The following is a 26,850-nucleotide window of genomic DNA, read 5'->3' as shown; positions in this document are numbered from 1 at the left end:
GAAAAATACAACATCCTGGTATATATAGAAACAATAAACATGCATACATAGTTTACAGAATGCTACTGAAACCATATAAACTGACCCCTTGAGGTATTTTTCAGGAAACAAGGAAGAAGTGTACTCAGGGAAAAGACGTGCAACTTAATGGTTAAAATGTTCTTTTTTTTACATATTGTTTGAGATGTACTGGTTTTCTGTCAGTCGTTCCTAAGAGAATTATTTTCTATCAGTCAGAAGGTACAAATGTATGGCAGATATGTTTACGTAAATGTGTGAAATAAATGTGTAGAACAAATACAGGATAAACCCCATTTACGGCTATAAATTCTCAGCTCTGATCTTAACACACTCGCACAGAAGCTTCCAACAGGGACAGGGTTAAAATGACATGGCATACATTACGTTACTCTTGTCATTTTGCTGCCTGATTCATTAGAAGAGTTTATGGCCCTCTAATATGTCTGTAATATATAGCCTGCTTACTGACGTGGTTTAATGTTAACATCTGTCTAATTTGCCAAGGTTATCTCAAGTTCCATTCATCTCCTCCACTAACAATATGCCCCTGATTCCATGCTTCATGGATGAGGCACATGCGGTTTCATATTTAGTGCTATCGATCACAGGTAATTGCCTCGGCGTTCCCCGCCTCAGTGTTCAAAGAGAGCTCCCCTCAAAGGCCGATGATTGATGGGAGGTGATTCTTTCTGCCAGAGGAGGGCGTTGTCCGTCAGACTTAAACAGTAAATAACTGAAACAGCTGCTATGTAAAGGCTTTACAAAGCAGATTATTTGTCAGTAGCTTATGTTCTCTATATTTCCCCTTTGTCCCTCTTAGGCCAATGTTAATTGATAGCTGTTTTCCCACCAACACTCCTCCTGCTTCCAGGGCTCTGCATGTGACATCTGTGAAAGTGAGCAGAATATTAAAAATCAGAAAATTACCGAGCTCAGCTGATCAGTTAATATCTGTACAGGATAAATGATATACATGTATAGGCCTAAGTGTTTTTTAGCTTTAATGTTGTTATAATAATTTGGCCCACGTCCTTCATTATCTTTGGAAAAAGCAGTTTGCATTGAGCACTTCTCTTGTGTTTCTATTTGTTTCAGATTTCAAGGTGGGTTTATGGCAAGACAGAATGTCAGCTGAGGCTTCACGTGTAACTTGAGCCACTGTTTGTGTACTTCATTATTCATTTTAACACAAAGAAGACTCAAGCTCAAACGTCTGTTCCAACACAACATTAGCTTCATTCAGGATTCTTCGGTTTTCAAGATTGGGCCTTCTTGTCCTCTTCAGAGAATCATTGGAATTTTTTGTGGTAGGTATTTAAACCCCTTTGTGGACTTCACCTGTATGAGCAAACTTTAAGACATGAATTACTTATTTTGAACAGAGATGGAATTGATTCCGTTTGTCAAACTGAAATCCATTCAGTGCCAGACAGGAGCATGGAGACCCTTGATCTGGTCCCCGTTGAACGTCTTTCTGACGAGACAATCAAAGGTGGAACTGAAGCTCAAACATTGGTACTGCTCCCTTGCTGTATCTTGAAGTATTTACAGTATTTGCAAATCACTTAGTAGCATGTGTGTTGATGTTATATTGAGTGTATCCAGAAAAGCACTATGGAAGTATAAGGGTAATGATGTTGAAGACTATTATTATTATTATTATTATTGTGCCTAAACCCCTAAAATGCAAAGTGCAAATTTAGATTTAATCTTCTTTCTAAAAGCTGATACATTTCCAGATATTGTTAGTTGTATGAGCTGAAATTAGAAATGCCAGAGCTAATTTGTGAACATTATAGTTAGGCGTAGTTAATTATGCAAATATACTGACAGATCAATTAAAAACTGACCTGCAAAGTCTCAGATTTGAGTGTGCCAATCAGTATGCAAATCCTACCGTTTGCCAATTAAATGTTTGCTCTAGCATATTATTATCTGTTTCCACATACAAACAGAGCTAGAGGAACGGACAGCGTGTAAATTCTCCACCACTCCAGGCTGGACATTTTTCTTAAATAATATATGTAATTAGGAAAGTTCATACTGTATACATGGAATAGAAGAAAAAGTTGTTGTGAAAAAAGATGACGAATCTAACAAAGGATTATGAAACAAATTAACCAATCCTATTTTGTGATCTTGGGATAAATGTGATGTTAAAATTCATTGTATTTATTGATTTTTTTTTTCTGTGTTCAAACTGTTATCTGAAGCGACACAAATTAATGGGATGTTACTTTATACTTTGACAAAGCCTCTGGGAAACGTTTTCATTACTATTTCATAGGCTATGATTGTTTTGGAAAGGAATTCAAGGAACATGAAAGCACATTCTGTCCTCATTATTGATTTGGTACAGTATTATAATGGTCAAAGTTAGTCTGATAAACCTGAATTCATATAACAGATCACTGTGAGACTGGGTAAAGGAGACAAGGACAGAGTGTGACCTTCAATTACCATTTGTATTCCTGAGTCTCCACTCAAAAGCATCTCTGCAATGGACCTGTTGCCATTTTACTTCTTCTCTATAGCAGAGGATTGACATGTACTGTATATTAAGAAAGGCACTTGATTTGTGTCCCATGAAACACAGACACATTTTAAGTTTCTGCTGCCCTGACGCTCTGGGCTATGATTAATTTTTTTAGGAGAACCTGATAACACAAAGTTCCCGATTGGCTACAATTTACAGTACTTTTACAGCTTTCATACCAGACTGGAGTGAATTACACTAAAGCCTCCAGGACGTTATGACCGTATTGGTTGGCCAGTACTATGTAGGAAATAAGCAAACTTAATCGCTTGCCAAGAAAGGAAAGAGTTTTTCACACATACCCATGCTGCCAATTTTAATTAGTTGGTTCTCATGAAAATGCAGAATTGTTTTTAATTAAAGTACTCATTTTCACTTGATTGCATAATTGGTATAAACTGATAATGAATGTGCAGAAAAATCAATGCATCCCCAATAAGTTACACTTAACTCAAAGTAAACTGAATACAAATAATCATTTTATGTATTTCTTCTGTGTGCTAATAACATCTGCTTTGCAAAGGATTTTTTACATCTGTGCTTGTTGTACATTATTTAGTCTTTGATTTATTATTATGGAAATCGGTGTATATTATAGAGCAGAGTACACCTTTATATTGCTTCTTTCTCCACAACAACGGTTTAACAGATGATGGAACACACTACTATAGCATTTCTGATACCCTCGAAAGAAGTCAATTTGAGAGCTCTATAACGTGTACCTTCATTGACAAAAAATACGATAAAAAAGTTGGACATTTTATCACATAGTTTACAAAAAGAACATAGCTGACAAAATAATAATCTTCGCTTCTTTAAAATTCTCTTCACCACACACAGTCTGCTGGACTAAGTGCGTCTATGGAAACAGGGCATACCTAATTAGTGGCTGAAATACTTTACCGGGCTCAAGAGGTATTGTGGAGTTTCTTTTCCCCTGCTTTCTTTATGAGTCTCTTTTCAGTGAGAGGTTGGAGTGGCGCTGTTCTCCGGTTTGTGGGAACATTCTTTCAACCCTTTCAGGTTTGGTTCATTACATGGCTAATTAAGCAGGGTCAGTGGACTCCTGCTTAAAGATGTCAGCAGGAGTGATTTTCAGAGGCACTTCAGCTGGCCTGTTCATTAGTTTCCTAGTCATGTGTTACAGACATGAAGAACTCGGTATCCCAAATGTCTGTGAGATTTTACGTCCATTTAAGAAAAATAAATTGTTTTTCACAACGTCTAAAAAACGCAGGACAGCTTGTCACATTCTAGTGCTTCTGAAAGTATCTTGAAGGTAAATGTTTAAGTATCATTGTTGGGACATACAGTAAGTATGTGTTTGCGTTGATCAAGTATTCATGATTCATATTATTATAAGGCTAAAATACAAAGTTTATTTGTTGTCCTGAAAATTGATTTTTCAATTTTGTTTCATATATTGCTCGTTCAGTCAAAGCAGACTGAATAATAGATGGTTACCTCAACTGTAGAAAACAAAGGCATACTTATATATTTACAAACTATCACACCCCAACAAATAACAGACCTGTTAGATGAACATATGCATTGTATCAAATAATTTATTTCAAGGTAAAAAAGTATTTGTTGCCTTTTCACACATTCGAAAATGGTTTCAAATAGAAGTCGTACAAAATTGTATGCTTCAGTGCACATACAGTAAGATGATATATATGAATAATTATTTATTTTCAGAATTCTCATCATACATTTGACACATGGATTTTAATGCTGTATGCAGTATGTGATAGTCATACAGTTAGTCAGACAAGTAAAGAAGTGGGAGGTAAACATCATTGTTTTAACCTATTTAATCAGTAATAAAAACAGTACACAAAGAAAACTGTTTAATCACAGTAAAGTACAGAGGTCTACAGAAATACACTGGCAATAGCTTTGGAAGGGATTACAGCTGTGAAACCTCAAGCACAGATAAGGCGCTTGAAGTAACAATGAAAACTACAGTACATATCCACTAGCTTTGTGGTGTTAAACAATGGCTGTGACATCTTTCCACAGTTTCCCTACTGAAGACTTAAACTGCATTATCCTTGGTGATTGGCTTGCTGTTTCAATCCATTTTGTTTGGTGTCATGTTTGCGTGAATTGGGGCCTGTTCAACTAATCAATAGAATTCAAAAGTTTTTTATGCGCATTAAGTCCAGCTATATCCAACTTGAGAAGACAAAATAAAAGTATATCTTGTCTTTCTGTGTGCTTCATACTTGAACTTTTGGCTTGGTACGGTGAAGTCATAGATGTCTAACTACTGTATCGGAGTTGTGCTCATCAAAGTGTCCTGAAAAGAGCTAGAAAAAACCGAAGCAAGGAGAAATCTGACAGGTGTAAAGACAGCATACTACAGTATATGAACAAGTAATAGGTTTATTCCATGCTGAAAAAAAGAAGAAAGAAAACACAACATTTCGGCCATGGAGCCTTCTTCAGGTGTCAGGCTCCACGGCCGAAACGTTGTGTTTTCTTTCTTTTTTTTTTCAGCATGGAATAAACCTATTACTTGTTCCTTTGCAGCCTACACATGCTGACGCAGCTACCCACCTGAACTAATACAGTATATTCTCAGGAGATTTAATGTTATGATCAACCTACGTTTAATTCTGACCTGAACAAGAATCTGTAGATGTAGTCCAGGTGTTTGTATATTATTGTTACCAAAGCTTTGAGAGACAGAGCTTCATACAGTATGGTGCTTCACAGATCACATTACTAAATCAGTGGCACTGGGATTCTATTTTAACTGTGGTTATTCTGGTCAGTATTCAACTGGGGATCATATCCACGCAAACCCAAGTGTGGTTTTGGAAGGGTTATTCTGATGGAGACAATTCATCCTTCGGTTTAGATCCCGCCTCCCCCCGCCCATTAATCTTTCAGAAACAAAGCAAAAGAAAACAAAACCAAGAATTAGCAGCACATGCAGAGGAACCGGAGATCCGTTCAGCGAGATACCAAAGGAGTTAAGAAGGTGCCATGTCTCATTCTTGACTTTGCCAGTTTGAGGTGACCTTCTGATAGGCGGATTAAATAATCGAACACGCAAAGGAAGTGCAGCCTGTTGTTTCTCCCATGTTTGGCGCGGTTGATGATGAATGAAACGAAGTATCAGCTGATGGCGTGAACGTGTTTACTCTGCTGAAAGAGTACCTTGTGGTATAGGCTTTCTTTAGGCAGCACATATCCTGCACCTGTCCTATCGAACTTGGCACACTGAAGCACCCCTCAGCAGATGTTGCACCTCTTTTGTTGACATGCTATTAGCAGGCACTCTGCAGGCTGGTATGCAGTGTAGCTTTCCCTGCACACTTATCAATAGACAGCAAACATTCTTTTTTTTCCGCGCGAGCAAAGGGTCAAACCATTTTGCCAGCCCAGTAAAGCTTTGCTGGATAATTGCTCGTGATTAGCAATTTTAATTACCAGGTGCTCGGGGGTCATGGCTTGTTTTTCAGAACTGAAAAGGTTCAGAGCTAGATTCAGCCTGGCCCCTTGTGTACCCTACTTCTCCATATCTTTTCACTATAACGAAGAGTCCTTTTATTGACTTAAAAGATATTTAGCCTTCTAGGAAAGGGATGTTTGGAATTGAAATCCTTTATGGTTAGAGGCTGGGGGGCTAAATGGAGCAAGCCCATAATCCCCTTGTCAACATTCGGCAATAGAAATATCCTCCAGACTTCTTCCTTCCATTCGGGCCGCAGGAAGACTTAGCATTTCCAGCACTCTCCACCTCAGTGGCTTTGAAAACAGTGTTTTTTTTATTATTTTTCTCCAGCGAACAAAGTTTAAAAAACAAAGCTTGTCTTCTTCCATCTTGGCCAGTTAAAAAGATGGTAAGATAATGCAGTGGCAAAGAGCAGGTCAGCATGATTCCATGTGGCAGCCTTCATGTCCTTAGGTTTTGTTTTCTTTTGTTTTTCCCTTTGTGTGGGTGTGGGGGAGCTTTTTTTCCTTCACATTTTTTTTTCAGATGGTTTTTCAACAAAGATTGAACGGAACCTCAGAATTTTCAAGGCAGCGGAGCAAAGAATTTACACTCCAGTGCTTCAAGGCCGACTCCGTCTCGTTCAGCAAGGTGAAACAAGGCCTGCCTTTTAAAACAAAAAAAGAAAGAACATTGTTGCATCAATTCTAATCTATCGATGTTTAGTGCTTATTGACAACGAGGCTAGAGCCATGGCCAGTTCATTTTTCAGGGTTTCTTCAACGCCCTACTCTAACTCTGTAAGTTCAAATCACTTGTGCAAAAAGGTTGTCAGAAAGACAGAACATCAGTTCCACTGAGAATCCCACATGTGTGTGACTATAATGGGGCATTTTAACATTCCTGCTGGGTTACATTGAGGGCAATAGTGTTCTTTTTCTTTTTACTTACAATGACAAAAACATACCCGAATTACACCCATGCCGTGATGATGTACATATATTGAATAAAATGCTGTTCATGTGCCATGTTTCCAGAAGCATAAATGCTCTGACTATCAATATTTTGTGTGGAAGTCTGTGGACAATCTGTGGAAGTCTGAAATTATTCCAAAGTATTAGAACATATTGTTGTGCTTACTGTATGTTTAGTGAAGACCACATTTAGGTACAGTAATTGTTTCTCATTTTGTTTACAATCCTAATACTCATTTCCTGTTAGAACGATAAATAAAAGGTGGACTCCATAGCAGAGCCTATCCTGGGTTCAATACTGTTATGCAGATTAGACAGCATGTGACCCTCACTTTGATGCCAGTCCATCACAGCAATGCTCAGTAACACAGGTCCCCACTAATACAGCAGGGAGGAGTACAGCACCTCATTGAAGGTCCAACAGCATCTCTAGCTGGGACTTGAACCCACACTACAACCCTACACTAGGCAGACTCCCACATAAATAAAATAATGTAAAAGTGTTACAAAAATATATATATATTGTAACGCAACGGGGGCTCAGGCGGGCGCCCTTGCCGCATCTGGTCGGCCCCATCCCGACTGGAGGCTCGAACCCGGGACTTCCGCGTCTCTCTGCAGCGACCTAGCCCCGTGAGCTAAAGAGAGATCTCTCTACAGCCTAGTAGCTGTAGTCCTGCTATCACAGGGAAGGGCGGTGACGTCACCCGCTCTGGTACGCCGGCTCTTACACACAGTGCTTGTCGGCCGTAAGCGTTACACTCTCCCCTGCTTAAATCGCTGTCCCCGGCGAAGGTCTATCCCACCCCGCTTCTGACACCAATGTAACACAACGGGGGTTCAGGCGGGCGCCTTTGCCGCATCTGGTCGGCCCCTGCATCGTCCAGGGCTCTAACCCGGGACTTCCGCGTCTCTCTGCAGCGACCTAGAGAGTCTTTAGCTCACGGGGCTAGGTCGCTGCAGAGAGACGTGGAAGTCCCGGGTTTGAGCCTCTAGTCGGGATGGGGCCGACCAGATGCGGCAAGGGCGCCTGCCTGAGCCCCCGTTGTGTTACATTAGTGTCAGAGAGGGGTGGGATAGCCCTTCGCCGGGGACGGCGATTTAAGCGGGGGAGAGTGTAACGCTTACGGCCGACAAGCACTGTGTGTAAGAGCCGGCGTACCAGAGCGAGTGACGTCACCGCCCTTCCCTGTGATAGCAGGACCACAGCTACTGGGCTGTGGAGAGATCTCTCTTTAGCTCACGGGGCTAGGTCGCTGCAGAGAGACGCGGAAGTCCCGGGTTCGAGCCCCGGACAGTGCAGGGGCTGACCAGATGCGGCAAGGGCGCCTGCCTGAGCCCCCGTTGCGTGACATTGGTGTCAGAAGCGGGGTGAGATAGCCCTTCGCCAGGGACGGCGATTTAAGCGGGGGAGAGTGTAACGCTTACGGCCGACAAGCACTGTGTGTAAGAGCCGGCGTACCAGAGCGGGTGACGTCACTGCCCTTCCCTGTGATAGCAGGACTACAGCTACTAGGCTGTAGAGAGATCTCTCTTTAGCTCACGGGGCTAGGTCGCTGCAGAGAGACGTGGAAGTCCCGGGTTCGAGCCCCGGACGGTGCAGGGGCCGACCAGATGCGGCAAGGGCGCCCGCCTGAGCCCCCGTTGCGTTACAATATATTTAATGTAAATAATTCCACAAAAGTTGGGGTTATTTGAAAATGTATGTACTTCCAGTTACTCCAATCAGAACGCAGATACCAACTCCCCAACTCCAAAACCAACAGATTCAAGTTCTCATTCATACCTGTGAACATATCGTTACTTAACACGTGACTTCTATTCCATGTAAATATGTATGTATATTGTTCTTCCTGTCGGGTTTTTTTTCTTCTGTCCGTCTGTACATCAACACTGCTGCTGTAAAACAGCATGTCCACCCAAGGGATCATAAAAAACACTCTCTCTCTCATTCTGCAATGCCTACGATATAAATGCAAGGCAAAACGTTAAGTAAATTTGTCAATATTAGAATACGAGAAATTTTTCAAACTAGGGGAGCACATTTCGCCCATCTTTTGGTTGCCAGTAGCGAACTGATCTGAGGATCCTATCCCACCATTTCTTGAAGGAAACCAGCACATCAGCTTTCACAACATCAGCTTCAACAACTGGTGACTTGCTCTTTCAACAAAAGATACAGTTTGCAGCTGGAGGTGAAACTCTTCCATTTTTTAGTATTCTCCCCTCCACGCTTCTGCCACTGCTTAACAGGGTTATAGGTGACAGTGGTTGGTCCCTGAACCATTCAGGCCTTGTTGTGGTCCCTAATTTTTCAGCTTCAGAGACTCGCGCCATCTTTACTAATGGATGAAGAAGCAGTGGCTGGAGATGCTGATGGCAACATTGAAACTGAATTCAACATCACATAAGATACCCAATGTAAGTGAGGACTCCAGTGCAATGTGTTGAGGACCAGTTGGGTTTTGAACTGTTAACCCCACCCACCTTGTAGTCAAAATCCCTCACTGTTGGATTGGCATCTTTCTGGGCCAATGAAGGAAGCTCTTTCTCTTTCACATTGTCATGTGCCACTGTTTAACCAATCAGAGGTGTGTTAGAAACATACATCCTCTATATGGAAACAGGCCTCGTTTAGAATTTCGTGTTCCAATTTTAGTCACTGCTTTTTGGAAAAGGTATTACTGCTCTGGAGTACATCCAGAGAAGGGCAGCTACTGTACATACATTCTGGGGGTTAAGGGAATGCCCTACACTGACAAGCTAAAGAAAATGAAACCCTCTTTCTTGAAAAGAGAAGAGTACAAAGGGACCTGATACAAGTATTTATGATCCTCAAAGGCACTGACAGTCAACACAGTGGCCTTATTTAGAATGAACAGTGAAATAGGACACAAGTGGAAGTGCATTAAAACTGAGAACAGGAGGCACATCTTTTCCCAAATTATTGTGAGAGTATGGAACAAGCTCCTGTCTATGTTGTTGAAACTGATACCAGGGCTTCTTTCAAGAAATGGGATGTTGAGATCCTTTAACTACTACTAAATGGGCTACATGCACCACATCAGCTCATCTAGTTGGTTTTAAGCGTTCTTATGGTCTGATCTATCTTGGGTCAGTAGATTTGATATGAATAGCATTTTAGTCCCAGATTAACAGTTCTCAAGTGCTGTAACAGGGAAAGCATCAACAAAGTCATGTTCTGCATAGAAAATTTGCACCTTTGAGTAAAAAAAACAATGCAGAGAAAAACTTTCACATGTTTGTTTCTGAAATGAAGTTATAGAAAAATGCAAAATATAATGCCCAGATTTAATTTTGTTGTCAATTTCTAGATTTCTAACACAGTATATCTCCGTATCTAATAAAGAATAATTATATAAACTTTTTTTCTTTGGGTGTAGAGTAGATACAAAGGACATTTTCTGTTTAATACAAATATTCACACAGAAGCACATTTCTCTTTATGACTTCAAAATTCAGTATTTTTCCTCTATTACAGTATGTGTCGTAAGTGGTATTCTAAGGATAAAGTTCATTAGCATAAACTGGAAAAAGTATCTGACACAAAGCTACCTTTGTGTGAGTTGCCATGTTTTGTTTCCTTTGAATCTTGCCGAAACTGGTTGTTAAAATGTATGACATCTATTGATGAGAGGGACTCCCTGCTGATTACATTTTTACAGTGCTTTATAAAATCTGCAATTTGCTTCATAAAGGGCTCCTGAATTTGAAGAAGAAATAATGACTATTCCCGAATGAAGGAGCCTATTAATAACAAAGTTTTCAACTATGGCCTTGCATGTTGAAAAGGTGACTAGCAATTCAGTACTACATTTCATAAGTTAATCTAAAAAAAAACTATCTGAACAAACACTCTGTGAAAGGAACTGTATTTCACAGTATGATTGGACCATATTTTTTAATCCAAAACATAGGTTGGACACACATAGGTGTATCCTTTCCCTGTTGAATGAGCAGGTAAGTGTCATACAGCATGTGAGGTTCTGCTAAGGTAAATGTTCCCATTACATTTTGAATACATTTCAAAAATGCATACAGAAAAGGGCTAGGTTTATTCTGAGAATGAATACATTTGTTTTGAAAATGCTTTTATATCCATCTGAAAATTCTGACTTTGTTGTCATGTAATGTGAAAGATGTTGTATTGTGCAAACGGCAATACAAGACAACCACAGGTGACCAAAATTATTGTCTTGTGGTGCTCATGAGTGCTCTATACAAGTAGGTTAAACAAGAAAAGACTTTCATAAGATGCCAGCTTATTGTGAAATTTTTCTCATCCATTTAAAAACTAATGGCCCCTTAGTTTATTAACCATCATACATTTTAACACTTATACCATAGGCTTATACCATGCACTGTAAAAACAGTACTTTTCTCCTTCATCTGAAATCCTAATGCTATCATTTCTTTTCTAGATTTAAATACTAGATGGTGGTACTCAGTCTAACACGTACATCCAGGATAACATACAAGTCTGAGAGTATAGCTGTACTTTGGTTTTAGTCTGTTGACCGGTCTAGATTAAAATATAAAATATTTTTAACTCAAATGTATTTCTAACCAACATCATCATCATAATTAACTGATTTTACTTTATTTCTTATATTTCTTAAAACAAAACAAGACAGGCCAGGGATATTTACCTATGGTATATACTAAGCAATTAAACAAGGTTTGAGATAAAATAGGAGTGAACAATTCATAATTTCACCAAAACATAATGCACAATGACTTCTGATGTGCATTTAGGCCAGTCTATTATGTAATAAATAAGAAAACACATAAATCTCAGAAGATAGTTTATCTCCTTACAGCATTTACAGCTTCATACTTTACACCAAAATAAGCAATGTCTTCTGTGCAGAGAGATAACTAAAGATTTATATTGTGATGAGCTCTAATTTAGCTGTTCTGAATTCACTGATGAGTTATTTCAGTTGAGTTTAATAATAGTGTCCAACTTGTTTAAATGACTTGACTGTAAACTCATCTTTAAACTAGGTTAAAGTTGATCCAGTCTAGGCTGTCTTGAATACAGAATTAAGAAAGATGTCAGCCTTCCTATAGATTTTAATATTGTTGCCCCCAAAAGACAAAATGCTATTTCTTGATGATTCCTGGATATCATTAGAATTTATTTTCATATGTTGTGGATGTTATGTAGCCTGTGGTTTGATATGTGATTCCCACTGCTGTTGCATGAATTTTTGTGCCAAAACAGTAGGTGCATTTGTAAATCTGAATGCAGACTTCAGCCAGCATTGATAAGGAATAATGAGGGGTTAGGGGTTGGATAAAATGGTATTACACTTCTGTTACTTTTATGAGCCTTGTTTCCAAGGCAGTGGCTGGGCTTTAAATCATCTACTTTGAAGGCAGGGAATCTACCTGCATAGCTTAAATAATTATTGAGAACTGAGGGCCTTTACAAAGTAACATTTTATATCTTTTTTTATTTTGTTACTCCTCCTTCATCTTTTTGCTAAGATCAATAAAGGCGAATGAGATTTTGACATGTGGAAAGTAAGGTGCACTCCTAATTTTCTTCCATTCTCCCGAGTTCACTACAGCCTCTGAGACGACGACTTATCTTATGCTGAAATATCTATTTAGCAGTCTAAAGTAAAGCAGAGAAAAACAGTCCCAACAAGCACTTCTGTTAAGTCATGCTTACAGCAAGTATGAAATTGAAAAATGTAACTGACACAAAGTACTCTTTGTTGTGGAGTACTTGACAATTAATGGGTTTAATGCATATCCATGCCCACTGAATCACTGAAACAGATTGGCTGTTTTGACATGGTCGATAGTACTAGTCTTTCAAAATAAAGAGGACTAGCTTAATCCTCAAAACACTGCTTGACGGCTCTGAATAAACTTGAAATACACTGGCACCAAAAGGATATACAGTACATAACCTGTTAGTTTTATAGGAAGCCTAAAATGGTAGATGAACAGAGATCTAGAAAGTAAGTTACAGTAACTCCTTCTAATTGAGCAACTGATTAATACAATGACGACATACTTTACTGTATAGAGCTGAGCTCAAATAAAATACGATAAGCTTTTTTTCCTCTAGGAAATAAATATGGAAACATAGTGCTTTTGAATCCATCACAAATCTTTACAGATCACAGATCACTTGTTACAACATAGTCAATAAATAAAAACCCCTAGACACTTCGGCACTCCATGACTAGGATGATAGACCCCTGATCTGTACTATTATTGTATAATTATAGGACCAGTGATGCTGTCAGATTGCTAACAGTGTGATATACTGTAGGAAGGTGTGTATAAATAAACCATTCAGTTTTATTAGCTTTAGCCAGAAATGACAGTGTTGATGAGCATTTCATATTGTACGCATTCGTTTTTGTAACGCGACTAAAAGCATTAGGGCACACCGGAATCGACTTTCTGGAAAGGCCTTATTTTTGGAGGAGGGTTTTCCAGTAAGAAGAGCCCACTGCCGTCAACCACTGTCTATTGACATCCGAGAGGGAAAGCGAACGCGCAGAGCACTGCGGCAGAATGGTTCAAAACTCTCCGTGTGTAAGTGGTGTCAAGACTCCTCACTCTGAAAGGCGGTCGTCAAAGTGGTTTCCTGCAGGTGACCAACAAAACCACTTTCAGACAACAGCATCCTTTCCTAGATGGTGTTTCTTTTCCACATGCCACTTGTTGTTTTTTTTCTTCTCCGAGGGCAGGCATTCCGTTTTCCTCGTGGTCCCCTGACACTACCTTCAGATTTTCTCAAAGGGGAGTTCATAAAGCCTGGTTTGTCTTTGAATTCAGGTAACTGTGATATCTTTCCTGATAGTATTGTTTGTTTTCAGTCTGGGCAGTAGAAGTCCCCGGAGAGGTTAGCGATTCAGTTAGCGTACCTGGCAGAGTGTTCCCTCCCTGTCACCTGATCCAAGATGAAAGTTGTCTCCTTCCTTCTGATGAGTGGTAAGAAAAGAAACCACGATAGACAGGGGGGATTAAGTGAACAATGCTGCTGAATTAAATATTTTTACATTTGAGCATTAATACCCTCGGCAGAAGGTATTAACATCCCAGATAATTGACTCTGGAAGCAGATAAGTGCTCTATAAAGAAGTTAGGGGCACTTGGTATAAAGTAAATTACGTGGAAAGCAATTTTGATAATGTTGTTATAATTACAGTACAATTGTTACGTTTACATTTTTTCTTTAAAAACATCAATCTTCCTGTCAATGTTGGTGGTTTACTGTAGATGTTTGTATGGTATAGATACATTTGTATTTTTATTTGTGGTAATTTGTGGTAACAAAATCATCATTTAAGCATTTTTATCTAGGCAGCTCCATTCCTTTTGAGTGTTTACCAACTACTAAAGACCATTTAAAAGAAACTCTTATGAATTTCTATATAATTTAGATTGATAAAATAATGGCAAGAGCATATTATTTTGTGACACCTTAACTACCTGACAAAGGTATTACAGCTTTTTTTTTCAAAGAGGAACATTCTACCATGACACATCATATCTGAAACGTTTTAACATAAAATACCTCACCTCTGCTGACTTCTCCCACTTGCTGTGATCTTCAGTGTGTAAAGAAGCTGCCGAGTCACAAAATGGATGGATTCCCTTCAGTATTCGTGGGAGAGTAATAATCTAAAATGGAATAGCTTTATTGACCATAGCTATTTTGATTTAGACATTATTAATCACAACTAAACACAACATGCATTCAAGATCCATTTCATATGTAGTGTTTATTCCCGTTTTAAAATTAGCATGAAATGTCAACCCTCCATGGTACTTTCGTGGGTATTACATCATAGGACTTGTTAAATACTAAAGAACACCAGGGACACCTTTTTTATGTATTTAATATTTTGAATTCTTGACGTGAACTCATTCCATTACAGCAAGAGGCAATTTTAACCATTTTTCAACGGTCTTTTACAAACCAGATTATCTGGTAAATCGGAAACGGTGAAAACGAGAATGTTGAAGTTCAGTCAGTAGTAAATTGTGTCGGCAGTTTGGTGCCACGCCGATGCGTAGATCCTTCGTTACCTGAATATGATCCCACCCATCCCCTTCTGCTGTTCTTATCGGATAGGCTTACCTGTAATTGACAGGGCTTGGCTAAGAACCAGATAGCTGTTAGTGTAGGAAGACAATATGGTAAAACGGTGAGGGATAATATAGTATCTGTGGTAATATAAGTGCTGAAAATGACTAAAATGACCGCTGTCTTAATTTTTTTTGTTGTCGTTTGTGTTTTACACACACAGTTTCCATGGCTCCAGTAGCAGAGCCCTGTGAGAAAAGAAATGTCCAGGTAAAGCAGGCTCGACATCCTTATAAATTAATAACTGGGACCTTCTGGGTCTAATTATTAAAACACTACCCTTTTGATTTGTAATCTTGCATCTGTTATCGCACACTGGCATTTACTAATTATGTCTCGTATAAAGTTTCACAGTTGCTTCGTAATGATGTTCGAAATAAGTGTATCAGAGCTGTCAATCAGGCAATTAGGTTGGATAGCAAAGAAATTCATAGTGCCAAAGCGAACGCTAGCGTAGCAAGAAAAATAAACATTAAATTTTAACCAAACACCCATCCTACTTTCACTGTTGTTTCCTGGGATCGGCGTCTATTTTTATGTCGAGGAAGCTAACATTATACAGCAGTCGAAGTTTATTTATTGTTTATTCAATCTGCATAGACGATTTTGTTAAAAATGCGATTGTGATCGATTTAACATCTAAATCAACCGGTGTTTTACTATATTGTCGAAATTGTAATACTGTATGCCTTCTAGCTTTAAATTACGTAAATTATGTTGTATGAGTTACTTCTCTTAAATTCTCCTTAGACTGTATAGGTAAAGCTGTTATTTTCCTTTTATTTCAGATCATTCAGATATTTCAGATTTCCTTTTGTTATTTAGATCAGAGAGTTGTAATCTCTAGTGTTTTTGTTCTGGTTTGCATTCAGGAGTAGCTGTGACAGCTTATTTTTAAATCCATATGATAGAAATAGTGGAAAGAAGACAAAAAAAATATTTTTTTTACATGTGATCTGTGGACTCTTAGTTAGAAAAAATATATAACCAGATCATTTGTGAATGTTCCAATACTTAATATTAAAAAAAATATTCACTATTAAGACCCAAAGACTAAGACATTGGCTATCTTACATTCATGACAACGTTCTTTTTGAAATACAAAACCACTCATAACAAAGTGACAGTTCTCTGCTGGTCTCAAAGCACTTTCCTTTGCACTCATTTTAGTTTCAAAACTAATGCTGGGAAAAATATACCCTGAATAATTTAAAATGTCTGAAAATTAATCCTACCTCTCAAACAATTGATGGCATCTACAATATGTAAGACAAAAGTACTGATTTTCAGCCTGTTATTTCAGACCACAGACTGCCCCTCTTGCCTTCTGCACTAAATGCAAATTTTAGGTTTAAAAGCAAAAAGAACAGCATATTAGCATCTTATAACTGCATGATGGCCAAAATAGCAGCTCCAGTCCTTTCTTTCTTTCATCAATCCATATGTGCATACTGGTGGTACTGCAGTTATAGGGTAGTGCTTTACCAGAGTATTGTTTGTACATACTGTACAGATGCTTTGTCATTGTCAAGAAAAGCAAATTTTATGGGACAATGAAATCCATAAGATAGAATTCTGATCCTGGGAAACTTAAATTGCTATGGAGTATTATGTCTCCCTTGATTAGTGTTTCTCTGTGCCAGTATATGACAGTACGCCTGACACCAAGCTTGATACACACTGTTTTCAGAAGATCAATGACTTGAACACTGTCTATTGACAAGTATTTCAGATCAGCACAGTAATGCTTAACACAATGTGGAGAGAGGTTTTCTGGTCAGATGTATTCCAGAATTTATTGATTGTGCCGTAGCACTGACTGCTCTGAAGATTTATCTAAAGTATTTCATTTTCAGTAATGACTGGCCTCTACCAGAATGGTGCAGCTACTGTACACCGAATAAGGGGGATTAATTAAGTTGCAAAAACATATTATAATCCTATCACTAGATAGATCTAATGCAGTGTGTGATAATGTTAGTATTTGTAGTATTGCTATTTAGTTTTCCTTAATGTAAAAAGGAGATCTACTGATCACCTGAGTAGAAAACCTCAGGACTGAACAAGATGCAATATGTACTGTATATATAGAGAGATGATTACCATTAGATTTGATCTTACTGGGAATCGTATTCTTCCTTTTGACAGCATGTTTTGACTATCTTCATAAAGAGTACTTTGGAAGTGATAAATGTCAGTGCCCAATGTGAGGAGGAAGAAATGTACGAAAGCCTTTTGAGTTGTAAAAGTAATCTCAAATTAAAAAAAAGCCATTGAACTTCCTCAGATGGCCTTGTTTTTTTCTTTTTTCTGACATTTCAGTTAGAATGAAATGCCCCCAAATGTAAACTTAGGTAATGCCACATGTTGAATCCAGAAGGGGAATTTTCAAAGGTACCTGTAACCATATTGCTTGCCGATATAAGTCCCTTATCTGGAGGAAGCTGTATGGTTAGTGGCACAAAGTGACACAGAATAATGCAATAATTTCCCAATTTTACATCTGAGCACCAATGTCACAACAACAGAAAATGGGTAAAGACAAGTGCACTTGATTTCTGGAGCTGACGGTATTGATCTTGAGTTCTACTAAACATTTTTGAGTGGTATGACAATACAGAAAATCTGTTGTTTGATACTTAGATATCTTCACAGAGTTCTTTCCCAGATATGAGCTTGCTTGATGACTAGTTTCTTCTTTACCCCCTCACACACACACACAAAATGCTGAGCTTTTTGTTTTGCATCTTTGTAAGTAGAAGACAAAACTTCAAGAGAAATCTTGGAACAGAAGTCACATTAACTTTTTTCTGTTATTGAGTAGACGTAACCATAAAAATTAAAAAGCTGGAAGTTGAGCATAACATGTGAAAGTATACATCATCCAAGGACATGGCTTTATGTATTTGCTCCTTAATCCCATTAGGCCATTGTACAAATGTCTGACTAAATAGGCGCCTGTTTATGCTTGAACCACACAAAACACAGTTAAAATGGAGCAGGGTAAGGGTGGTGTTGCAGCCAGTTCTTTGGGCAGGATTTGTATTAGATGGTCCCAGGAGCTGGACATAATGGGAACTGTTGACATATTGATCACCCACTTTTGCTCACCATGGCTCATATGCAGAGGCTGGCCAGGCTATGACACTGTTGTGATTTCAGTGCTAAGGGCTAGCCATCCACTCAGAATGATCCCTGCAAAAAGCCTCCCGTTAATGCACTTTTCCTGCACTCCCTAATAAGTATTCTGTGCCAGGTACAGTGGACCACTGTAAGTGTTATTCCCACAATGTATAAGCATAGGTTGTTAGCAAAGTGCTAATGTCACCTATATTTTGCTAGTGATATATATGACTCTGGAAATACAGTGCTTGGGAAGAATAAAATGAGCACCTGTCACAATTATACTGAGCATGAAAATGAATGCTCACTCTATTTCTGCATGCAGGGTATTAGAAAAAGGGTACAGGTTCTGGATAATGATTAGACTTTTGTTTGGTGTCATAAATGTATCATCCATGCATGGCTGTAATGCACTCATGTGGCTTTAAGTGTTACACAGGACTAAACCACACATGCGATGAGGTGAATAAGGTATTGAATGGGAAACCTGGTGATCTTCAAGAAACCTATACACAACTCTGACCAAGACACAAAATGCCTTCAATCCCATTGGTATGGTGGAGGCTGACCTCAGTCAATGTACTGTCGCTGGCCATGCAGTCAAGTCCTCTGTAGCAATGAATCAGGTTTTGTGTGGACCACTTTCAAGTTCGAGTTCAATACTTTATGTCCATAACAACTGATTGTATGGAATTTGGTTTGATGAGCTCATTCAGTTAAAGATTTACAATACAAATACACAACATAAAGCCAATAATAGACAACATCCACCCAACACATTCTCACACTATGCCAAACCCAAACCAGTAATAAAGTAAATAACAGTGACGCCTGATGGAATAACAATAAGCAGTGCCAAAATATCAAAACTAAAGCGCAGAGTTTATATTCATAACCCTGCTAAATGTCAGCAAGATTGGCAATTGACATGCAGAATGATATTCTTTACTGTTGTGCACAACAGATCATGGGGGTGACCATGGGGATGGAGGAAGTGTGATGGACTGGACAGGAATGTCTAGTAGCTACAAAATCCCATTTGTAGTGACTGATGTCAAATTGACTGCACAGCTGTACGGTGATCTAGTCCTGGGATCTCAGCTGCAAGCTCATCTTGACATGACAGTATTCCAGCAGAGCAGTGCTCATCACTTTGTTGTTCATTGAGCAAGAGCTTGGATGTGAAATGAGAATCAGGTAGTTATGCTGTGGAAGCCCTCCTCTCCAGACAGGTGCCTCACATCTGCCGGATGAGCTGGGAGGACATGAGCCTTCCAGGGCTCCGAGACAAGTGAGCAGACAAATGCTTCTCGAGGCTCTACAAGAGGAATGAAACAGCACTGCGCATGCTGCTTCATCCATCTGTCAGTCAACCTTGATGGCAAATTTTAATCAGCTATTGAATTTACCTGTGTCATGCCTGTTCCATAAAATGTCGGCACATCCATTACAAAAAAAAAAGATTCGTCATATTCTTGATTACGTGGTGAATTATTTGCTGTTATGTTCTAGTAAAGTAATAAGTTTCCTTTGGTGTTCAGTATATATGTAAAACATAGGTCACATATTAGGACTGTTGGTACAAGTGTGATATACTGAAGCATGTTCCTTAAATATCTCATGGAGAGGGTGACAGAGGATGCAATTTTGTTTTGGAATATACTCACTTTGCAAGCTGTGGCAGGGGAGTAAATCGTGTGCTAAAGAAATGCCCCTATCTCATTTTCACAATGGATAATTTGTGGTGGGGGCGTGTCTTTTTCACCCAGTTTACCCCCTGGAATGGCATACTCACTGAATGTCTGACTAGAATACAAAAAAAACAAAGGATCCTAAACTACTTAGAAAGCACACTGTCACAGCTTAGATGGAAAGGAAGAAACTGCCGTGCGCTTTTGTTTTAAGCAGCGCATAAATTTCTGTCAAGGTCTGCTTTTAAGTGGTGTTGTAAGAGAAGCATAAAGTGTTATTTTCATGTTGAGGGGCGAACGTTCTCCCTTGAGATACATTATGATGAAGGTTGCAATTGACAAGTGGGAAAATAAATTATTTTGAAATGTGTAACATAAAGCATTTTGAAAAGTTTAAATAGGGTCTTGAAAAAACATGAACCTGGAGTTAAGAGTATGCTTTTATTATGCACATCGGCACATTGTGTTTCAAGAGCTCATTCTGAACTATTATGTCTGGCATGACCCTCACCAGGAAAAGTAAACTGAAAATGGATGGATACTAAACTATCACGACAATATGGCAATTTTTCTGTATCACGTTCTAACCTTGTTACTCTACACTGGACAAAAATGACGAAGTGTATTTATTTTTCTTCCAGTGTTTAATAAAACAAAAGGGATGTCGCAAGTATCTCTTAAAGTCCTGTAGGCACATGAGTTTTATATTCAAAAGGGGGCACTGTTACTTCATTTGATGTTTCTTGAATAGTACTAAAGGAACACTGAAGAACTAGTGCATGGGTCCTCATTAATTTCGTCTTGTTATGATTTATTTTCTCCAGCTTAAGCAACATTCTATATTGTTCTGCCCACAAGACAATTTGATTAAGTGTTCGGTTTTTCAAATGTGTCTGAAACTTAAATGGCAGAAAAATGTGATGGGGTGATATATATGCAGTCTGGTTCAGCATAGCGCTCCTTCAGTGGAGTTTTTCACAAAATGCAAAGCTAACTTGTTTTTGCTCTACACTCCCTGGCAAGTGTTCTGGGAAGCCTATTTCTGACAGATAAGTCAGTCTGGAGTGCAGAAAGAAATTAAACAGAACTCAAATGAAGAAATAGTGAGAAACAAAGGAGTGGAAAGATGGGAAACGACTGTAAATTGCTGTTTGTTTTTCCCCTCAGGTCAGGCCAGCAGAGCTTCTGTGCGGTGTACAGCACGCTGTGCTGCAGTGAGTGATTCTGTCATGATGAGGTGCTCTTTGACCACCGTGAGTCTTGACAAGAATCCCCCTCTTATTGAATGAGTGTAGCCTGGGCTCCTTTACTCTCTCATTTCCCTTAATTTTTCTGTGGCTTATATGCACTGATGACTGACAGCCTACCGCCATGAGGACAGATGTTTTCCTACTCAACCTATGTACACACCGGTTTTACCAGCATTACTAGATCTTTGTCTTCTTTTATGTCTACAGTGCACATTGGCTTTTTGTGTGAGACTGATATGCCTTCAAGGCAATAAACATGTGCAGGACACGTACCCCTTAAGTAAAAAAGATTAAAGAACAAAGGCAAAGCCCACCTGAAGAAGCTCCACAGCCAAAACGTTGTGTCTCTTTTCTTCTCTTTTCGGCATGGAATATACCTTTACCTGTTTCTTTGCAGCCTATGCATGCTGACGCAGCTACAGTACCTACCTGAATTTTATCAGGTACGCTCATGGAAAGTTTTATTCTGTCTGTCTTTGAGGAGGGCACAGCCTTTCCTAACAACCAAAAAGTAATGGACACTTTTGAGATAAGATTTCCTTTTTATTCATTCTAATTATTAAAATAATTCAGTTTGGCGTCAGGAATTGTGTTTTTAGCTCTCGGTTCACAGTGACAACCCCCCATAGGGACTAGGGAGAAGAAGAGGAAGTGCAGACAGAATTCACCAACCCGCCGTCCCATCACAAAATTCACCTTTCCTCATGCTACAAGGTCTGCAGCAGAGTATGGGAGGTTAAATTAATTGGAGAGGAGAGGTGCCTCCTTCTCTGATGTAACCACAAACTTCCGGAGATCGCTGTTTTTCTGGGAGCTGAAAGAGCCCTGATAGACAAATCCCAACCCTTCCCCCAGTGGCTCTGAGCCAGTTGGACACTGCTATTTGGGGAATCCCAGTCAGGCTTGAAGAAGCGACATCTGGATCATAGAGCTCAGCCTGCACTCGGGCTAGTGTGCGTTATTGCTGTGCAGTCTCTCGGGAGCTCCTTGGACTCTTTTTAAAAGGTGTCCTCCCAGCCATGATATCAAAACACATACAGTATGTGCATTGGAACCATTACTGTGTCAAAGGGAAGCAGATTTGTTTTAGAGACAAAATTTACAAAGCCCAGTATACACACCGGTATGTATGTCAAGTGCTGGAATGATTTGAGAGCTGATCTGTGGTATGGGGCATTTCCACTGCACTGTACATTTTGTACAATTGCAGCATGATCTGTAATTCTAAAACGGAAGTCAAAAAGAATGTAATCAGAAACATTTAAAGCAATATGTGTGCTATCCAGGAGTTCTGTGCAATTCCCTTTTTTATTTTCAAAATGCAGCATTAATTAGACATACGTTTTATGTTGGATGAAAACGAGCCTATGAAAAATCTATTTTCTCAAGTACAGTGGGTGGAACGCCCTGGGCATTTGTTTTTTTTTTAAGTGCACCAGATACCTGTAAGACTTCTGTCTCTTCTATGCTATAATATGTTCTACATTTAATATAGCACTCTGTTTTGTGCAGCCTCAGACATTTTCTTTCGTGGAACACTTGCTAGTACAACATTAATTAACACATCAGTTTTTTTCCTTTATTATACAGACATTTCTTTTTTTTACCTTTGAAACATTTCAGTTAAACTTTTCCTTTCGTTATTATATGTTTGTTACGTATGGTAGCCTATATTCTTTCCCCCTCTGTTCTGGTCTTTCTATTCTCCCTTTTTACCTGGGTTTGTAATTTTTTATACTTTTCTTAACTGGGTCTTGTTCTTCCTTTAATCATTTCACATAGTGTTTTTTATCTCCTTATATTTTTTTATCTCCTTTCATTTTTTACATACTTTTGGCCAGTATCCAGGTAAGATCTAATTGAAAACATGAACATCATTGAAGGTGAAAAGAATTTGAGAAAGCTAATACAATTGTAGCTTTTCTACAAGGGTCAACCTCTGCAGGTCCCCTTTATTTTGATTTCTTAGATCAGTGCTTTTGAGCCTCATTTCCTGGGCCAACCCATGTGTCGAGATTACATTATAGAGGTATTTGAACTTTGTTTGGTAGCCCAATCCTACATGCACCCAGGGGTCCAGTAAGTCCTTCAGTCTATTAATCAGGCTCTTTGCATGAAGTAGGCAATTTAGTTAAGTAGCAGGTCTCAAGTCAGAGCTTGTGTACTCACTCTCTTGATTGTACTTTACTTTATATTTAAATGTTTTTTTGCTCTTTTTACATAAATCTGGTAAAATGTGGGCACATATACAGTATGTTGCATTGAAAGGCTTTCCTGTTTCAATTTAATAACTGTGTGAGCCAATGGGAGACATGGTAGATTTCTAAAGCATTTCAAGGCCTTACACAGGTGAAGAATGAGCAACACCTCTAGTCAGTACAGAAAGATTGTGCACTGGAGCCAGAACAGGGACAATTTGCTCACATTTCTTGAGGTATTAAACAGTCCTTGGGTATGCAAAAGTTTATCCATCAGCTACAGAGAAAGCAAGCCTGAATGTACTGATGTTTTGTCAATTATATGCGGTATGTCTCCTGCCATTGTTGTAATGGGAATTCTGAAGATGAAGTACCGTACTGTAGCTCGTCTACCTGGACAGCAGAAAAAATGCCCAGGCCGCTATGTAACAGTGAAAAGTGCAGACATGCATGATATCCTGTGCAGGGTCTCACAGAGAGTTAAAAGCAGTTAGTTGCATGGCAGTTTCAGATCAATGATTTTTCTCTACATATTCTTTTGCAGATGACATTATGCAGGAACCTTTTGCCTTATGTAGAAATACCCTGCTGTGAGCGTGCCTATCAAATCCCCTCTTTGGGTTCTTACCAGCTGTCACACTAAAAGCAAGGTCTTAACATTTTTAAGGTTAAAAGGTACAAAATGATCCTAAACTAAAGGGATCCTGACTGTTTGGACTGATTGCTATCTATCATATAAAAAATACCGTGATGTTTTTTTTTCTTTAGGAAAAATCTAAAATCCTAAAAATTGGCATCTATCTGTCTGTCTCACTTTATATCTGTCTGTCTACCCATTGGCACTGAAGTTGACATTACCATGGATAAAAGATGTTGTTTAGCTGCTAATACCAACTTGTTTCTATTCTACAAGAGAAAACAAAAGCTTATAGTAAATGAGCATGAGGATATATTGTATTATACAAAGCAAATAGTAAAAATCGAATAATATTAATTATAATAATAATATACTACCCTTAAATTACGTTAATGTTTTCTTTCGTGCACTTAGACATACAGTACAGTATGTGTATAATGCAGTCTATCTTCGAAGTCAGTCAAAAGTTTTTTTGTATTTAAGGGTAATATTTTCAGGTACTGATTATAGCTATTTTTATCTTATAAAGTTCTTGTATCTGTTTTTATTCTTCTTTTGTTTCTTTTAATCTGCCTTCTTTGCTCTCTGTTTTTGAGTGCTTTGCTGTAACAGAATGAAACAATGGTTTGTTTTTTTATCTCTCACATTGCCATGTGAGCAATGAGATGTATTTTTCCAATAAATCATTTGCAGTAGTTACAGTGAATCATGCACAACATGTACCACTGAATAGGCTACAAAAGTGAAATGGAAAACCAGAACAAAGCAAATTCCAATTATTCCTTTAACTCACGTAATTTAAGGCACCGGTTGTGCTTCTTTCTGCTCTTTGTGTGTCCGTACAATTTCAAAAACTCTCAGGGAGCTCCCCTAGAATGATTATTTTTTCTCTACTAATCAAATCAACTGAGACGTGGTCCTGAAATGGCACATACTGTAGCATTTTGGCTTTTCTGTTGTTAAAAAAAACTCCTTTCCTAAAGAAATTCTGGATTAACAGAAAACTGAATGAAGGGAAGTTGGCTTCATTTATGATGAAAAGAGGCCAAGTCAGCTTCCGTCTTAAATCAGGAAAACTAAGGAGAGCTAGTCAAGGAAAACACATCTGCAGTGTTAGCCGGTCTATGGATTTTGACAAGCTTCAAGCCTTAGACTATTTTACATTTTTTTATTGAGGTAGAATCCCTCAGTGTTATGCTGATAGCCATTTTGAAACAGGAACTGAGAACTCAGTAATTAAGTGAAGGGGATCTATTGTCCTGTACCATTGACATTCAGTCTTAAAAACTTTGGTCATCATACTGAAGAACGGTGCACGTCAGTTCAAAAAGATTGTGTGCTGCCCTCCACCTGTCGGGATACAGCTGTGCAGAAGATATGAGTCCCGTAACACAGAATATCACTTAAACCGCAATACTACTTTATTAAAAATCCAAAATGTACATTTATATGGCCGGCTGCAGACTCTAGATAAGTTCCCGATTTTCCGTATGTGTTGTGCTTGTAGCTTTGCCCTTTACATCGTCTGTCCCCCCACTCCCACCCTGCCCCCTGCCTGCCCACCTGCCCCACCCACATGTCATCATTTTCACTTTGTGTCAAGGTATTTCCTTGTGGAACAATGCATGTCTTTCTGAAAGAGAGAGAGAGAGAGAGAGAGAGTGTTATGCATAGGTGGAATTGCTTGAAACAAATCAGAAGAAAACAAAAACCCCCCGAGAAATCCCCCAGCCACCTCTCTTTCTATTGCGAGTGGTGGAATGTACTGCTTCATTTTATACCAAAGGATTAATGGAGGTGGTGGAGAGGCAATTGGAGTGATGTCAGGAGGAACCCAGCTGCGGAATGCCAAAATCTTCTCTGGTCAGTAGCAGAAAGTGCCACTTCTAAGCCTATTACTCCACCCACACATTCTCCCCAGCCTTTTCCCACAGATATACAGTGGCGCAGGAGGTCAGAGAGGAGGCATACAATGAGAGACCCCTGCTGCCAGGCCAGCGCACTGAGCTGTCACCACCAGTGAGTCTTTACTTCACCTTTAATCTTGCAAATCCATGATGGGATAAAAAGCAGCCCCATTTTCCAGCTGACAAGATTGAGGAGGGGGAGAATTAAATAGGCAAGCTCAGGAGCCAGAAAAAAAAAAATCAATCCAAAGTTTATATCCTTTTAGTCACCTGCTGAAAAAATACACCCTGGGAGCCCCATGTTAATATTCATAATTAGAAATAGCCTGAAACTGTCTGAGGAGTGCCACGGCCAGTTTGTTCCACAATGAAAAAAGGAGACATCCTTTATTTCTCTCCTTACTCACTCCTGGCCCTGGAGGGTTCCCGTCCTGCAGCTTTTATTCTCAATGGCTAAAGACTTAGAAACAGCAGTAATTTAGACCAATTAAGTCAATAATTGGTTCCATTAAGTCACAGCGATCTCAAGTAAAAATGAAGATCTCTTGTCTGTACAGGACCCACGGGTAGGAAGAGTGTTTTATTTATTTATTTTTTTACTTTTTTGAAACACCTTCTGAAGCTTGAAACTTGAAAACTGCTGATGATAACAAAAATCACAGGATTGGCTATCATTCTAAGATTCTAAAAGATGGTAGCAAACTCCAGACAGAGATACAGTAGGGCTGAAAGAGACTTGTGTAAAAATGAAATCTGATGTTAGTGAATGCATTTTGGAATTAAAAAATATAAATTGTGTGACATCCCAAATATATTTGTCTCATTGTGTAGGTCTTGCAGTTGAAAAGCAGTTGAAAAGGGTCATCGTAATCTTGTTTGGCTATTTATTTAACAGCATTGAATACTGTACATGTCCTGAGGTAACAAG

General features: G+C 38.9%; 1 protein-coding gene across 5 annotated transcripts in view; it reads left to right on the top strand.

The window, feature by feature from the left end:
• The window catches only part of atp11a (ATPase phospholipid transporting 11A), a 122,946-nt gene extending 101,828 nt beyond the window's left edge, over nucleotides 1-21,118 (top strand). For 2 of the 5 annotated variants that reach the window (XM_069179270.1, XM_069179277.1), the window contains exons 34-38: nucleotides 842-917; nucleotides 1,117-1,328; nucleotides 13,843-13,957; nucleotides 15,280-15,326; nucleotides 21,098-21,113. The gene's annotated coding sequence lies outside the window, so the exon portion shown is untranslated. Of the gene's footprint in view, nucleotides 1-841; nucleotides 918-1,116; nucleotides 1,329-9,294; nucleotides 9,386-13,842; nucleotides 13,958-15,279; nucleotides 15,327-21,097 lie in introns of those variants that run through there. The other 3 variants (XM_069179271.1, XM_069179276.1, XM_069179272.1) reach the window with 3 other exon arrangements.
• Nucleotides 21,119-26,850: the final 5,732 nt, after the last annotated feature.

This window comes from Lepisosteus oculatus, chromosome 15 (genome assembly GCF_040954835.1).
Source record: "Lepisosteus oculatus isolate fLepOcu1 chromosome 15, fLepOcu1.hap2, whole genome shotgun sequence".
Taxonomy (NCBI): domain Eukaryota; kingdom Metazoa; phylum Chordata; class Actinopteri; order Semionotiformes; family Lepisosteidae; genus Lepisosteus; species Lepisosteus oculatus.
This window is presented reverse-complemented; position numbering and strand designations above follow the sequence as displayed.